At 42.2% G+C, this 15,314-nt stretch overlaps 1 long non-coding RNA gene across 1 annotated transcript; it reads right to left on the bottom strand.

Annotated features, from left to right (window-relative positions):
• Positions 1 to 314: 314 nt before the first annotated feature.
• Positions 315 to 13,241, bottom strand: LOC120978257. Its single transcript, XR_005774043.1, has 3 exons — positions 13,107 to 13,241; positions 6,266 to 6,271; positions 315 to 324 (listed from the first exon to the last, which is right to left on the bottom strand). It is a non-coding gene; the product is annotated as an uncharacterized LOC120978257 (long non-coding RNA).
• Positions 13,242 to 15,314: the final 2,073 nt, after the last annotated feature.

Below are 15,314 nucleotides of genomic sequence, written 5' to 3'. Positions count from 1 at the left end.
TGCCTAGGGTTCAGACGCTTGGCAGATTGCAGGTAAGCCAAATTATTATGGTCAGTATACACCGTAATGGGGTGAGACGCCCCCTCTAACCAGTGACGCCATTCCTCAAAGGCCAACTTGATAGCCAACAACTCTATCTCCAACATCATAATTCCTCTCGGCGACCGAGAGCTTCTTGGAGAAGAAGGCACACGGGACCCACTTGCCAGGAGATGAACCCTGAGACAGCATCGCCCCGACCCCCACCTCTGATGCATCAACCTCCACTACGAATGGTTGAGACACATCCGGCTGCACCAGAATGGGGGCAGACGCAAAACGCTCCTTAATAGCCAAAAAGGCCTGCAATGCCTCATCCGACCAGACAGAGACATCGGCGCCCTTCTTGGTCATATCAGTGAGAGGTTTTACTATGGTAGAATAATTCAAAATACATTTTCTATAACAATTCGTAAACCCCAAGAACCGCATCAAAGCTTTCTGATTCTCTGGTCGGTCCCACTCCAGAACCGCCCGGACCTTTTCGGGGTCCATACGAAAACCGGAATCAGAAAGCATGTATCCCAAGAACGGAAGCTCTTGCACCGCAAACAAACATTTCTCTAATTTGGCATACAACTTATTCTCCCGAAGGATCGTCAAAACCTGTCTCACATGATCCTGATGGGTCTTCAAATCAGGAGAATAAATCAAAATGTCATCCAGGTAAACTACTACGAACCTCCCCACCAAGTGATGAAAAATGTCATTGACGAATCGCTGAAATACTGCTGGCGCGTTCGTCAACCTAAAAGGCATCACCAGGTTCTCAAAATGACCCTCGTGCGTATTGAAGGCCGTTTTCCACTCATCCCCTTCCTTGATTCTGATCAGATTGTAGGCCCCCCTCAAATCCAACTTGGAGAACACCTTGGCTCCAACAATCTGATCAAAAAGATCAGAGATCAAAGGAAGGGGATATGGATCCCGGACTGTAATACGGTTCAATTCCCGGAAATCCAAACACGGTCTCAGTGATCCATCCTTTTTCTTTACAAAGAACAAACCTACTGCCACTGGAGACTTAGATGGTCTAATATGACCCTTTGCCAAACTCTCGGCGACATACTTTCGCATGACCTCTCTTTCGGGTTGAGAGAGGTTGTAAAGTCGAGACTTTGGCAACTTAGCCCCCGGAATGAGATTAACTGGACAATCATAGTCTCGATGAGGGGGCAATTCCTGAGCCCCACCCTCCGAAAAGACATCCGCAAAATCTGAGATATACTGAGGTAAAGCCGTAATGACCTGTATGTGAAAGATAGCATTAAATCTAACCTAATACAAGTTGGTGAGGCCAACATAGAGTCAGTTTGGGTTACGTTGCAGTTTGCTAACCATGCAGTAACTCGTGTAGGTGTGATATATAGACCACCTGGTCAAGTTAAAGAACTAGATGATCTACTAGTTGAAGAAATAGCTAAAATGACAATGAAAGGAGAAGTTATCATTATGGGAGATTTCAATCTTCCAGATATAAACTGGAAAACCAAAATAGCAAGTTCTACCAGGAGTACAGATATTCTAAATTCCCTACTGGGGTTATCTCTACAACAAGTGGTTGAGGAGCCAACCCGGAGGGAGGCCATTTTGGATTTGGTATTCACAAATGGGGATTCGGTATATGATGTCATTGTAGGTGAAACCTTGGGATCTAGTGATCACCAGTCAGTGTGGTTTAATATAAGAACTGTGAAAGAGTCCCACCACACAAAAACAAAAGTTTTAGATTTTAGAAAAACAGACTTTTCAAAAATGAAATTAGTCATAAATGAGTCCTTATCAGACTGGAACGGATTACATGGAGTCCAGGAGAAATGGGACTACTTAAAAGGTGCATTATTGAAGGCAACAGAAAATTGCATTAGACTTGTCAGTAAAAGCAAAAAAAGGAAGAGACCACTGTGGTACTCAGCAGAAGTGGCCCAAATCATTAAAAATAAAAAGCTAGCATTTTGTAATTATAAAAAAACCCAGAGCAATGAAGATAAGGAAATCTACAAGATTAGGCAGAGAGAGGCCAAGCAAGTTATAAGAACTTCTAAAGCGCAGGCAGAAGAAAAACTAGCTCAGTCTATGAAAAAAGGGGATAAGACATTCTTCAGATATATAAATGAAAAAAGGAAATTAAAACAAGGAATAACTAAATTAAAAACAGAGGACGGAAGGTATGTAGAAGAGAATAAAGGGCTAGCCGACTGCCTTAATGAATACTTCTGTTCAGTTTTTACAAAAGAAAAAGGAGAAGGACCTCCACTAGAAAGGATGACTAATAAATCATTTGATGCATGTATCTTTACAGAGGAAGATGTTCTAAGTTTGCTGTCTAAGGTGAAGACAAATAAGTCACAGGGGCCTGATGAGATACACCCAAAATTATTAAAAGAGCTTAGTGGTGAGCTGGCAAAACCGCTAACAGATTTATTTAACCAATCATTAGTAACAGGAGTCGTCCCGGAAGATTGGAAATTGGCAAATGTCGTGCCCATTCACAAGAAAGGTAGTAGGGAGGAATCGAGCAACTATAGACCAGTGAGTCTGACATCAATAGTAGGCAAATTAATGGAAACCCTATTAAAGGATAGGATTGTGGAATATCTAAAATCCCATGGATTGCAAGATGAAAAACAACATGGGTTTACTTCAGGGAGATCATGTCAAACAAATCTTATAGATTTTTTTGACTGGGTGACTAAAATAATAGACGGTGGAGGTGCAGTAGACATCGCATATCTAGATTTTAGTAAGGCTTTTGACACTGTCCCACATAGAAGACTTATCAATAAACTGCAGTCATTGAGCATGGACTCCCATATTGTTGAGTGGATTAGGCAGTGGCTGAGTGACAGACAACAGAGGGTTGTAGTCAATGGAGAACATTCAAAACAAGGTCATGTTACCAGTGGGGTTCCACAGGGATCTGTACTGGGACCAATTTTGTTTAATATCTTCATAAGTGATATTGCAAAAGGCCTCGATGGTAAGGTTTGTCTTTTTGCTGATGACACAAAGATATGTAACAGGGTTGATGTTCCTGGAGGGAAACGCCAAATGGAAACGGATTTAGAAAAACTAGAAGAATGGTCAGAACTCTGGCAACTGAAATTTAATGTGGATAAGTGCAAGATAATGCACCTGGGGCGTAAAAACCCAAGGGCAGAATATAGAATATTTGACACAGTCCTGACCTCAGTATCTGAGGAAAGGGATTTAGGAGTAATTATTTCAGAAGACTTAAAGGTGGGAAGACAATGTAATAGAGCAGCACGAAATGCCAGCAGAATGCTTGGATGTATAGGGAGAGGTATAAGCAGTAGAAAGAGTGAAGTGCTTATGCCGCTGTACAGAACACTGGTGAGACCTCACTTGGAGTATTGTGCGCAGTACTGGAGGCCATATCTCCAGAAGGATATAGATACTCTAGAGAGAGTTTAGAGAAGAGCTACTAAACTAGTACATGGATTGCAGGATAAAACTTACCAGGAAAGGTTAAAGGACCTTAACATGTATAGCTTGGAAGAAAGAAGAGACAGAGGGGATATGATAGAAACTTTTAAATACATAAAGGGAATCAACTCGGTAAAGGAGGAGAGCATATTTTAAAGAAGAAAAACTACCACAAGAGGACACAGTTTTAAATTAGAGGGGCAAAGGTTTAAAAGTAATATAAGGAAGTATTACTTTACTGAGAGAGTAGTGGATGCATGGAATAGCCTTCCTGCAGAAGTGGTAGCTGCAAATACAGTGAAGGGGTTTAAGCATGCATGGGATAGGCATAAGGCTATCCTTCATATAAGATAGGGCCAGGGACTATTCATAGGATTCAGATATATTGGGCAGACTAGATGGGCCAAATGGTTCTTATCTGCCGACACATTCTATGTTTCTATGTTTCTATGTAATGGACACAACAGAGATAGATGTGCCAAGACAATTATCCGAACAAAACTCACTCCAACCAATGATTTGTCTCGCTTGCCAGTCTATAATTGGGTTATGTCTAGTCAACCATGGCAACCCCAAAACTAAAGGAGCTGGCAAATCCTTCATGACAAAACAAGAAATAATTTCAGCATGTGAATCACCCACCCTTAAATGAATACCATGAACAATGTGAGTAAGGCTCCTTTGAGAAAGAGGGGAAGAATCAATTGCAAAAACACGAATCTCATTCTCCAAAGTGCAACTACTTAGTCCTAGGTTTTGAAGGAAAAGAAAGTCAATTAAGTTTACCCCAGCACCACAATCAAGGAATACATCAACAAACACATTTTTTGACTCTAGCGCCACCATAGCTGGAAGGAGAAAACGGGAACTGCAGGGAGCTTGCATACCTGTCTGCTCCACCACCCCATTCATACTACCAAGTGTGAGGGAAGTTTTTTTTTCTTTTTTCTTTTTCTCTTCCACCTGTGGTTTAACATAAGGACAAGAAAAAATAAAATGACCCCTCTTTCCACAGTAGTAACATAGATTGTGCACTTTCCTAAAGTCTCTACTATCAGAATGGCAAGATATCTGACCTAACTGCATGGGTTCCTCCCCTACCCCAGAGTTATAAGTAATATCACCCTGGGCAGCAGGTGAGACAAAACCACACGCAGGAGGGATCCCTTGCACGGAGGGACCCTTACACCTCTCTCTGATACGTCTATCCAACCATATAGCCAAAGACATAGCATTCTCCAGAGTATCCGGGTACTCATGAAAAGCCAGGGCATCTTTCAACCTTTCAGAAAACCCCTGACAAAACTGACTACGTAACGCGGGGTCGTTCCACCCCGACTCAGTAGCCCATCTCCTAAACTCTATACAGTAAACCTCTGCAGTACGTTTACCCTGTAGTACGTTACGCAATATAGATTCTGCCATCGAGACCCGATCCGGATCATCGTAAATCAATCCCAGGGCTTTGAAAAATTCCTCCACCGACCGGAGGGCCAGAGAACCGGGCGGCAGAGAAAAAGCCCAGGATTGCGCGTCCCCTTTAAGCAGAGACATGATGATACCAACCCTCTGATCTTCATTACCTGACGAAAATGGACGCAGTCGAAAATACAATTTACATGACTCTTTAAAACGGAAAAAATCATCCGTACCCCCCTGTAAATTTCTCAGGAAGAGCGACTTTAGGCTCCCCACCAATTTGACCTGTACCTGATGCCAGAAACCTCTGACACTGTGTGACCGAACTACGCAGATCCGCAACTTCTAGGGATAAACCCTGCATGCGGTCAACCAGTGCATCAATTGACGCCATCACAAAACCACTGAGTGATGGCAGTCACAGTATGGCGGATTATAATGTCACGGCGGGCGAGCACTCAGAATAACAGAAAACCTACCAACCAGGCTCTGGGCGAGAGACAAGGGAAGGGTCACCTCCTAGCTAATCCCTGACCTCTTTCCCTGCACTGCTCAGCCCACCTGCAGACCTTTAAGGTAGGTATGAGGTGTCCCCCGTGCCTGGGCTGACAAAACCCTAACTTCCCTGAGATGGTGAAGAGGGGAAATAGGAGCAGCCTGCTCGCACAGAACCTGGATGGAAAAGATGACACAAAATAACTAAACCAGAAATCACACTTATCTCTCTGAGCCTGGAACAGACAGAGAACCTTCCTTCCTAGCTTCCAAGACCACAATGATTTGTATAATCCGCTCAGAGCACTGGGCTGGTGAGCCCTTTAAACTAATGACCCCACCCAGTGCACCTGATGAGAGGCGGATCCAGCATGGCTCCAAAACAAACACTAAACTCGTGCTGCAATCCTGGCCGACCTCCTCACATTGTCAGAGTGGGGCATGACAGATGCACTGACAATAATCTGCTCAATAATAAAGAAATCCTGAAGACATGTCATGCTGGAGGAACGTGAGGACTGGAGTTGTTCTAAAGGATCCAGGAGAATTGCTGAGCGTGATAAGATGATGCAGGTGAAGTTGAGCCACATCTCATTACAGAGCTTGATAATCAGTTTAGATCATTGTAATGGGCAAAATCTCATATGTAATTGTAGAAACCTTCAAAATGACAAGCAATTATAACATATCAGTAAAATTGCTTTAGAACAGATTTCTGCATTGTTTAGTATATGTAAAATCAAAGTTCAATGTGCTGAATTTAGAAGCTGTTCTATTTCCAGTGTGTTGAATGTGACATTCATCAGAATGTTAATAAGGAGGGAAAATCTGTCACAGAGAACAACATTCAGTGTCACTGGTTTACATCTACCTTGTAAAAGGGTTGTCTGGTTAAAAAAAATATATATATTTTCAGATATTATGAATTCAAAAAGAGAGTCCCTCATTCAGAATCTCCATCAATTGATGGAACAGAGAGAGGGCACTAAGAGCGCCTCATATTCTAGACGACGAGTGACCATGCATTACATGCAGATCGATTTCAATGGGCATCATTTATTGCTTCATTTCCTGTGTGTTGGTGCTGATGGGAAATTAAGCACTTCATGATGGGTGGCCCTACAGATTTCAACTGATCACTGCAGCAGTAGTAATCATTTATTTGGGCAGGATGCTTATAGTCAGCAGGGTCTAAAAGTGCGGCCAACCTCCTTAATGGGTTGTGCCAAGATGGAAACTCACTCCTATCCACAGGATAGGGTATAAGTATCTGATTGATGGGGGTATGATCTCTGGGACCACAACTGATCACAAAAGAGGTGCCGAGTTCCCCAAACGAATGTATTGGTGGTCGAGCATGCACACTGCCGCTCTATTCACTCTCTACAGGGCTGCCGGAAATAGCCAAGTGTTGCACTCAATCTCCTGCAGTTCCATAAAGAATGAATGGAATGCAATCACTGGGGGTCCCAGGAATCAAACCCCCTATGATTTAATACTCCCTGTGAATAGGGGATAAGTTTATACAGTATTTTGAGACAATAAATCTGCGGCAGATGTCGAGCTACGAGCTTCCATCACAGATTTTTTTTTAAATGCAGGACACCTATATATATTCTGGTATTGCTATATCCGTAAGACTATAGAAATGAAAAATTACCAAATGTATTAGACTGTCAAATAATTTTATTAATCATAACATTGACACAAATCTCATACCCATAAAAACAGATTAAGGGCTCACGCACGCGAACATATTTTTTCTCCGCATCCGATCTGCATTTTTTGTGGGTGGGATGCGGACCTATTCACTTCAATGGGCCCACAAAAGATGGGGACAGCACTCCGTGTGCTGTCCGCATCCGTTTGTTTATTCTGTTGCATCAGCAAAAATATAGAACATGTCCTATTCTTGATCGTATGATGAACAAAGATGGGACTGTTTTTTTATGGACCAGACATTCCGTTCCGCTAAATATGGAACGCATGCGGCCGGTATCCGTGTTTCACGGATCTGCAATTTACGGACCATAAAACAGCCAACGGTAGTGTACATGAGCCCTAAAACCATAACAAAAGGGACCATTTCATGATTGTGAAAAATGATCAATTACATATATTTTTAAATAGTAGGTCAAATATATAATATATAGGGATCCCTCGAGATACAATGGCCTCAGGATACAATATTTTCCACATACGATGGTAATTTCTTACCCATTGTAAGTTGAAGGTAGACTCAACATACAATGTCTCAGAGTCAGAATCAACCAATCAAGGCCACTTCTCCGGTAACATAGCTGAATTAGTTGCTAGTTAACAGCTATTCCTGACTATTATATGTAAGGACTTGCTTTATCTGTCTTAGTTATCTGCCTATTTTTCTTAAACCTTCATTTTCTTTTATCTTGTGTGACACAGTGAGAGGTTTGGTCTGGGAAAACAGGTATTTTCCTCCCAGCACGTGCTGCTGGGCTGATTTACAGCCAGGTGAGGTCAAATACCGGACCGGTTTTAAATCCGGGTTTTGGCAGCACCTGGCTGTCCTTAAATAGGCAGCTGGGCTCAGAAGGGATCTGGGAGCCTTGTGTCTAAATGAAGGATTGCTACCTGTTTGGTGTGAAAACAGGTTGGCGCTGCTATCAGCAAGGACTCTTTGAGGCACAATTGCCGCATGGTGTGAATTACCATCGACACACTTTTTGTTTGTATATGACTGCTTGTTTTGTCACTTGCCTAAAGTGTGAATAAAACACTGAACTGTTTGATCCAAAGAACTTGTTGTTGCCTCTATATTGCGTCCGCTAATCCTGTCTACCAGAGCGAGTCCCCACACATTGATGATATTTTGGGGCTTTGGAACCAATTACTCAAGTTACAATGGTTTCAACATACAACAGTCGTCCTGGAACCAATTAATATTGTAACTTGAGGGACCAGTGTATATAATTATAAAAATTGTAAAATAACGTGCAAGAATATATATCTGTAAACATACAATAGGTAGTAAAGTAAAGGTCCCCCAACACCTCAACGCATTTTGTTGCCTGGCATCCTCAGGTGATATTGGTTATAGTTAGGACTGAGCGAACCCAAACTGCAAAGTTCGGGTTCGTACCGAACTTTGCGAGTTTGGGTACCCGAACCCGGACTTTTTTACTGAAGTTCGGGTTCGGTGTTCGGGTAATTTTATTATTTTCCATTATAACGGAAAATAATATCATTCTTAAGACAGAATGGTAAATAAAATGGCGATTGAGGGGTTAAAAATAATTTAAAAAAATTCACCTCATCCACTTGATCGCGCAGCCGGTATCCTCTTCTTTCTTCCGGACCTGCAAAAGGAACTGCGATGACGTCACCGCACTCACCACGTGGTGACGCCATAGCAGGTCCTTTTGCAGGTCCTGAAGAAAGAACCCCTCAATGGCCATTTTATTTAGCATTCTGTCTTAAAAATGCTATTATTTTCCGTTATAACCATGTTATAACGGAAAATAATAAAGTGAAGTTCGGGTCCCCATTGACTTTAATCGGGTCCGGGTTCGGGGTCAAGTTTCGGGTCCCGAATCCGAACTTTGACATGAAGTTCAGCCGAACCCGAACTCCATGTTGGGAGCCGTATATATCCGTTCTCATTAATATATATAAAACAGGTGAGACTACTTACAAGCATGGTGATTGGGTCGCACGCCAACGCCCCCCTCATGGATATAGAATGGGTGCATGTAAACACATTTTCCGCTACGCAACCAACACAGAACCACGGGACGTGCCACAATATACAGACATGTATATATAAATAGCTATATTAGTATGTATTTACAATGGATAGGCAGTACCATAATAAATGCATCAGATATATGAATGAAATGAATAATAATTAATTAATAAGGTGCAAGTGATTAATGTAAAAACATAGGAGGATATTTATCAAACGTGTGTAGTTTGCAGTTTGGCTTAGTTGTCCATAGCAACCAATCAGCTTCCACTTTTCATTTTTCAGAGCTCCTCTGGAAAATGAAAGGTGGAATCTGATTGATTGCTATGGGCAACTAAGCCAATTCTACTTTACACCAGTTTGGTAAATCTCCCCATAATTATTATGAAAAAAGAAAATCAATAATGGGGTTATTTATCAAACTGTTGTAAAGTAGAACAAAGAAGCTATGAAAAATTTAATATGGATTCTGATTGGTTGCTATGGGCAACTAAGCAACTAAGCCAGTTCTACTTTACACCAGTTTGATAAATCTCCCCCAATGTCTTAAACAACATGGGTGGATGGATTTTCTGTTGTCCTACACTGTCTAAAACTAGTAAACATTAGCTTACTTTTCATTTTACGTATTACTGAATCAATTACTTTACAATTTGTTCCAGGTCTAATTAAGAAACACACTGGAGAACAATTTATCTTTGCCCGTCCCGGCAAGCCACTGAACAGATCTACCAGCCCTGCACACATTCACATGACATGGTCGAGAAGGAAATGTCAAGTTTAAGAATTCTTCGCTTACAGATGGATCCATCATATTGAACACTGAAAATAATAAAAGTTTGCATGATCCACTCAGACACCAAGTAAAAGCTCAATGCTCCAACTGTTTTGTCCATAAATATGGAAGGTCAGAAGTGATTCTAAAGTACAGCCAAGAGCAGTGAGGCTGAGATAGTGTTGGGTTATAGCATTGCACTTGTGTATTGCAAATAACATTAATGGAGTATGCAATGTACAATTGACCATTGGATATGGACTGCATAAAAGTGAGAGAACATTTTAACAACTGTGGCATTCTAATTTAGCTTTGAACGTTCATCTTTCTTCAAATACAATTATTCCAATGAGGCCCATGACTGATCCACCTTCTCCTCTGCCATTAGAAAATGACTTTGAGCTGTTGTCAAAACAGAATGTGACCGAGGATATGGAGCTGGAACTTTTGGATGGAGCCTTGTCCTCCACCCTTGTATTGATTGTACTGATGACTATAATCCTAACCTTGTTGGCAACATCTCTACTGACTTACTGCTTCCATAAATGGAAGCTCAAAGCGAAGAAATTACAGAGAGCACAAGAGGAGTACCAACGAGACCAAGAGAAAATCATATCCCCATGCACCTCTTGACTTCTAATGATGTCTAATGCAGAAAGTCCTGCAATAACTGAGCTTTATAGTGTGTGCTCAGGCCAAAATATTGCACACACAAAAGCTCAAGGAACAATTGATAATTCATTCTTGAGGAGTTGGACCAGACTTAATTAGAAGATCTAGAACGTTATTGAACTGAATTTTAAATCCATTTATACTATGAACTAAACCACTTTACTATTTTGTCGTAATGGATTTCTTCACATACAGTGTGTAATAAAATAGCAGAGCCCTCTAGCAATTGTAATGTCGCGGACAAGGGGCAAATGGGTGGTTTAGTGTCAGGTAAACCAGATTAACATTGTCATAGTGAAGGTCACACACAATGTAGAAGATGGTGATGATTGAACTGACTACTGGTACTTAATTAAAAAAGAACACAATATTTTTCATTCAGAAGAGACTGGATTGAGTGAAGGAGTTATATCTACACATTTTTTTGTATCTTATTATTATTTCTTGTTTTGGTTGCTGTCTAATGATGCACTGCACTAATTAAATAGATTGGAATGTCTCATTTACATCCGTATTCTGCCTTTTTTGCCTCTTCTATTTTTCACATTGACCAACAGGACAATTAAACTAGAGCTATGTAGTTATCGCCTCTGATATCATGGGTAAGACATGCAAAACCAATTGCAAGGCATCACGTTTGTAATGGAGCATGATATTACAAGGCATTGACACCCTTGATACAGGTAATGCCTTGTGAATGGTAGCATATAAGTGTCATTCTTTCTTCTACATTTAGAGCAATGATTTAACCCTTTCCTCACGTGGTGATTTTCCATTTTTGAATTTTTTTTTTGCTCCCTACCTTCCCAGAGCCATAACTTTTTTTATTTTTCTGTTCACATAGCAGTATGAAGGCTTGTTGTTTGTGGGACAAGTTGTACTTTCTAATGCCACCATTTAATATTATATAGGATGTAGTGGAAGTGTGAAAAAATTTCAAATGGGGTGGAATTGGAAAAAAATTCAATTCCACCACAGTTTAAATTTTTTTTTTTTAACGGTGTTCATTATGCGGTAAAACTGACTTGTGCTCTTCTTTCTCCAGGTGTCATGGCTGTGCCATGCTTGTTGCCGGTGGCAACGTGTTGTTTTAGCATGTGTGGTCACTTCCCCTTTTAGTTTGGTGTTCCTTCCCATTTTGGTGTGTACGGGGTTAAGGTGTGTGCTAGGTGGAGCTAGATGTGGCCTCATGGCTCTTCTTATGTTGGAGTTGTGAGCGAGAGGTCAGTTTTTTGTCACTTCAAAGGGCGCAGCAGAGTTGGTTGAGCTCACTCAGCCTCCCGCTTCTGCACCCTCCTCACTCTCTGCTGAGCCTTCCACCAACACCATAGCCCCTCCACTCGAGTCAGAGGAATTATTTTCCCATCCATTCCCAGACCTAACCGATGCTCAGCCATTCTTGGCATTGGATGAGGAAGAGGAGGTAGCAACGGCCGCCACCCAGCGGTCTGACGACAATACCCAGATCAGCCCAAGGAGGGTGATCCCCACTGTTGCTGCCTACTCCGAGATCTCTAATGTCAGTGGTGGTGAAGGTGACGTTGATGACATGTTGATGGACGTCACGTGGGTGGCCACAAGAGAGGAAGAGGAGGGGAGTTCAGAGGGACAGACGGAGCAGCAGATAGGGAGGAGAAGGAGGAGAAGCAGGAAGAACTCGCAGTGCACAGGAGGTAAAAAGAAGACTGCAAATGTATCGGGAGCGAGCCATCCACCATGCACGGTCACATCTTGCGCTCCCAGGATGCCGGCACATTGCTTCGCAGTATGGGCTTTTTTTAATGTGTCAGCTGCTGATAATAGTGTTGCCATCTGCAGCCTGTGCTGTCAACGCATAAGTTGCGGTAAGCCCAACACTCACCTAGGGACGACCGCCTTAAGAAGGCACCTGCCCCCCATCACCAAGCCCAGTGGGAGCAACGCCGTCAGAACCCATAAAGCCACACTCCTGGCGCTCCACGCCCTTCCTCTTCTCCTTCTCCTCTCTCCTCCCATTTGTCCTCCACTCCACCTTCCACCGTGTCATCGTCACGTTCATCTGGCAGAAGGCAGGCTTCCGTGGCCCAAATGTTCGAGCGCCGGATAACCCTCTTGCCAAACGGCTGACCGCTGGCTTGTCGGAACTGCTAGCCCGCCAACTACTGTCATATAAATTGGTGGACTCGGAGGCCTTTAGAAAGTTTGCGGCCATTGGCACACCGCAATGGAAGGTCCTAGGAAGAAAATATTTCTCCCAGTAGGGCATCCCTGAACTATATGGCCACGTTTTGCGGCTAGTTAATACAGTGGCGATCAAAACTAGAGAACAATTTATGAACACTTGATTTTTTCAGAAATGATGTAATCTACATGGATCATTATTTAAAGGGTTTTTTGTAAGATGTACACCATGCCATTAGAACAGTGTTTTCCAAAATAACTAAAGTAACATCAAACATAAAACATTTATTTAAAAAAGAAAACGATGATCATAATTAGAGAACTGCAATGACTGTAGCACAGAGAAAGATTCAAATAAAATATTCTGAAGGTTACAACAGTCACCAATCAGTAGGAAGTGTACAGGCCCTTGTTTTGAATGACTTCAACACATCTGCGGCCACAGGACATCACTAGTCTTTCACACTGCTCTGGTGTGATTTTGGTCCACTCTTCTTCCAGTCTCTTCAACAGTTCTGTGACTGTTGTGGGTTTCTTGACAATAACTTTGTCACCAAGGATTCTCCAGAGGTTTTCTATTGGGTTTAGATCAGGGCTGGCCATTTCATTGTTTCAATGTTTTCAGTTTCAAGGAACTGCTTTACCCATTTTGCTGTGTGACAGGGGGCATTGTCCTGCATGAAAATTGCTGGCTGATTGAGTGATGAATGCAAGAAAGGAACCATGTGTTGTTGAAGAAGGTTCTGATACTCACTTGCATTCACTCTGCCATGTAGCTGTATGAGAGGTCCAACTCCTGCTGCAGAAAACATTCCCCAAACCATGACACTTCCTCCTCCACCTTTCACTGACTTCTTTACACACTTTGGTTTCAGTCTTTCCCCAGTTTGTTGACGAACATAATGTTTCCCATCAGACCCAAATAAATTAAACTTGCTTTCACTAAAATGAACTCTGGACCACTTCTCCTCTGTCCACACAACATGCTCCTCAGCAAAGGTGAGTCTAGCCTTTTGATTCTTTCTGCTAATGAGAGGTTTGGTCACTGCAGAGTGGGCTTTCAGTCCAAATGCTCTTAAATGTCGAGACAATGTATGACGAGACAGATCCTTACCCTGTTCAGTGCAGAACTGCTGAGCAATTCTAGCTGCAGTGTTTAAACGATTACCCATGGAGATTCTCCGCATTATCCTGTCCTCTCTTGCATTTGTCTTTTGAAGGCAACCAGCGTTCTTGGGGGACTTGAATGAGTTTGTGATGTTGTAAAGATGCAATATTCTAAAAATTACAGACTTGGAACAACCAACTTCTCTTGCTATGGCTGATAGGGTCACCCCTTTGGCCTTCATTTGGACAACCTGCTGCCGGAGGGTTTCAGTCACTTTGGAATGGCACACCATTTTGGCAAGGTCAGTGAAAACTGGAAAGTTAGGCTGCCAGTTAAATAGGGTTTGTCAGATCATTAAGGAAATTAGCACCAGTTGCCATATTAACACCAATAACTTGCAGGTATCTGAAAGTGTTCTCTAATTTTGATCAGTGTTCTTTTTCAATTATCTCATTTACATTTTTATTCTGAGCTTTAGAATAAATACAACTCATGAAATAATATTAAAATACTGCTATTTTACGCATGTTAGGATATATTAACATAGGACTACACTATTACCTTGACATTCTGAAATTGTGTGTTGTTCTTTAATTTTGATCGCCACTGTATATCTCTGGCACACAGTGTCTTTGCCAAGATACATCTGACCACAGACACGTGGTCTAGCAAACACGGGCAGGGAAGATACATAACTTTCCCTGCCTACTGGGTGAACCTTCTGACAGCCGTCAAGCATGTAACCCATGGCACCCATGTGGATTTGGTGTTACCGCCACGGATTGCATGCAGGCCTGCCTCTTCTCCTCCTCCTACTCCATCTCCTCCTCGGCTGACTCCACTGCTACCGCCTCTTCCGCTCCACCCCTCAAGCTCCCTAGAATCTATTCGACGTGCCAGGTGAGACCCTGCCATGCTGTGCTGCGGCTGTTGTGCCTGGAAGCCAAGAGTCACACTCCTGCACTCCTTTCAGCTCTGCGGTCATAGGCCGATCAGTGGCTAACCCCGCTCAATTTGACAGTTGGTAAAGTGGTGTGCGACAACAGGGCAAAATTACACACGTGCCGTGCATGGCACACGTCCAGAATAGTGATGAGCGGCAGGGGCTATATTCTAATTCGCGATATTTCATAAATATTTTGTAGAATATTCGTCATATGTTCGCGAATATTTTATTGAATGCGAAAAATCAGCAATGTAAAAATCGCGCAATGCAAATTCGCAATGCGAAATACAGGCATGGGTCACTTTGGCTACATTTTTCAAGCTGCTAGAAGTTTCATCTGAGACTGGAAAAAATGGTTGGCACGGCAGAACATTACAATAGCTTTATATGCAGATAGAGTCAAGTGCTCCAATATATTCGCAATTGCGCTAATTGGCAGTGATTAGAATATTTGTTCGCACTACATGCAACTTCACATTTTAGCAGCTCTGACTACAGATTACTGATTGGTGCACTAAGTATTGTTGTGAAC

The sequence above is a fragment of the Bufo bufo genome, chromosome 8 (genome assembly GCF_905171765.1).
Source record: "Bufo bufo chromosome 8, aBufBuf1.1, whole genome shotgun sequence".
In the NCBI taxonomy this organism is placed as follows: Eukaryota; Metazoa; Chordata; class Amphibia; order Anura; family Bufonidae; genus Bufo; species Bufo bufo.
Note: the sequence above shows the minus strand (reverse complement) of the source record. Positions and strands in the feature narration are given on the sequence as shown.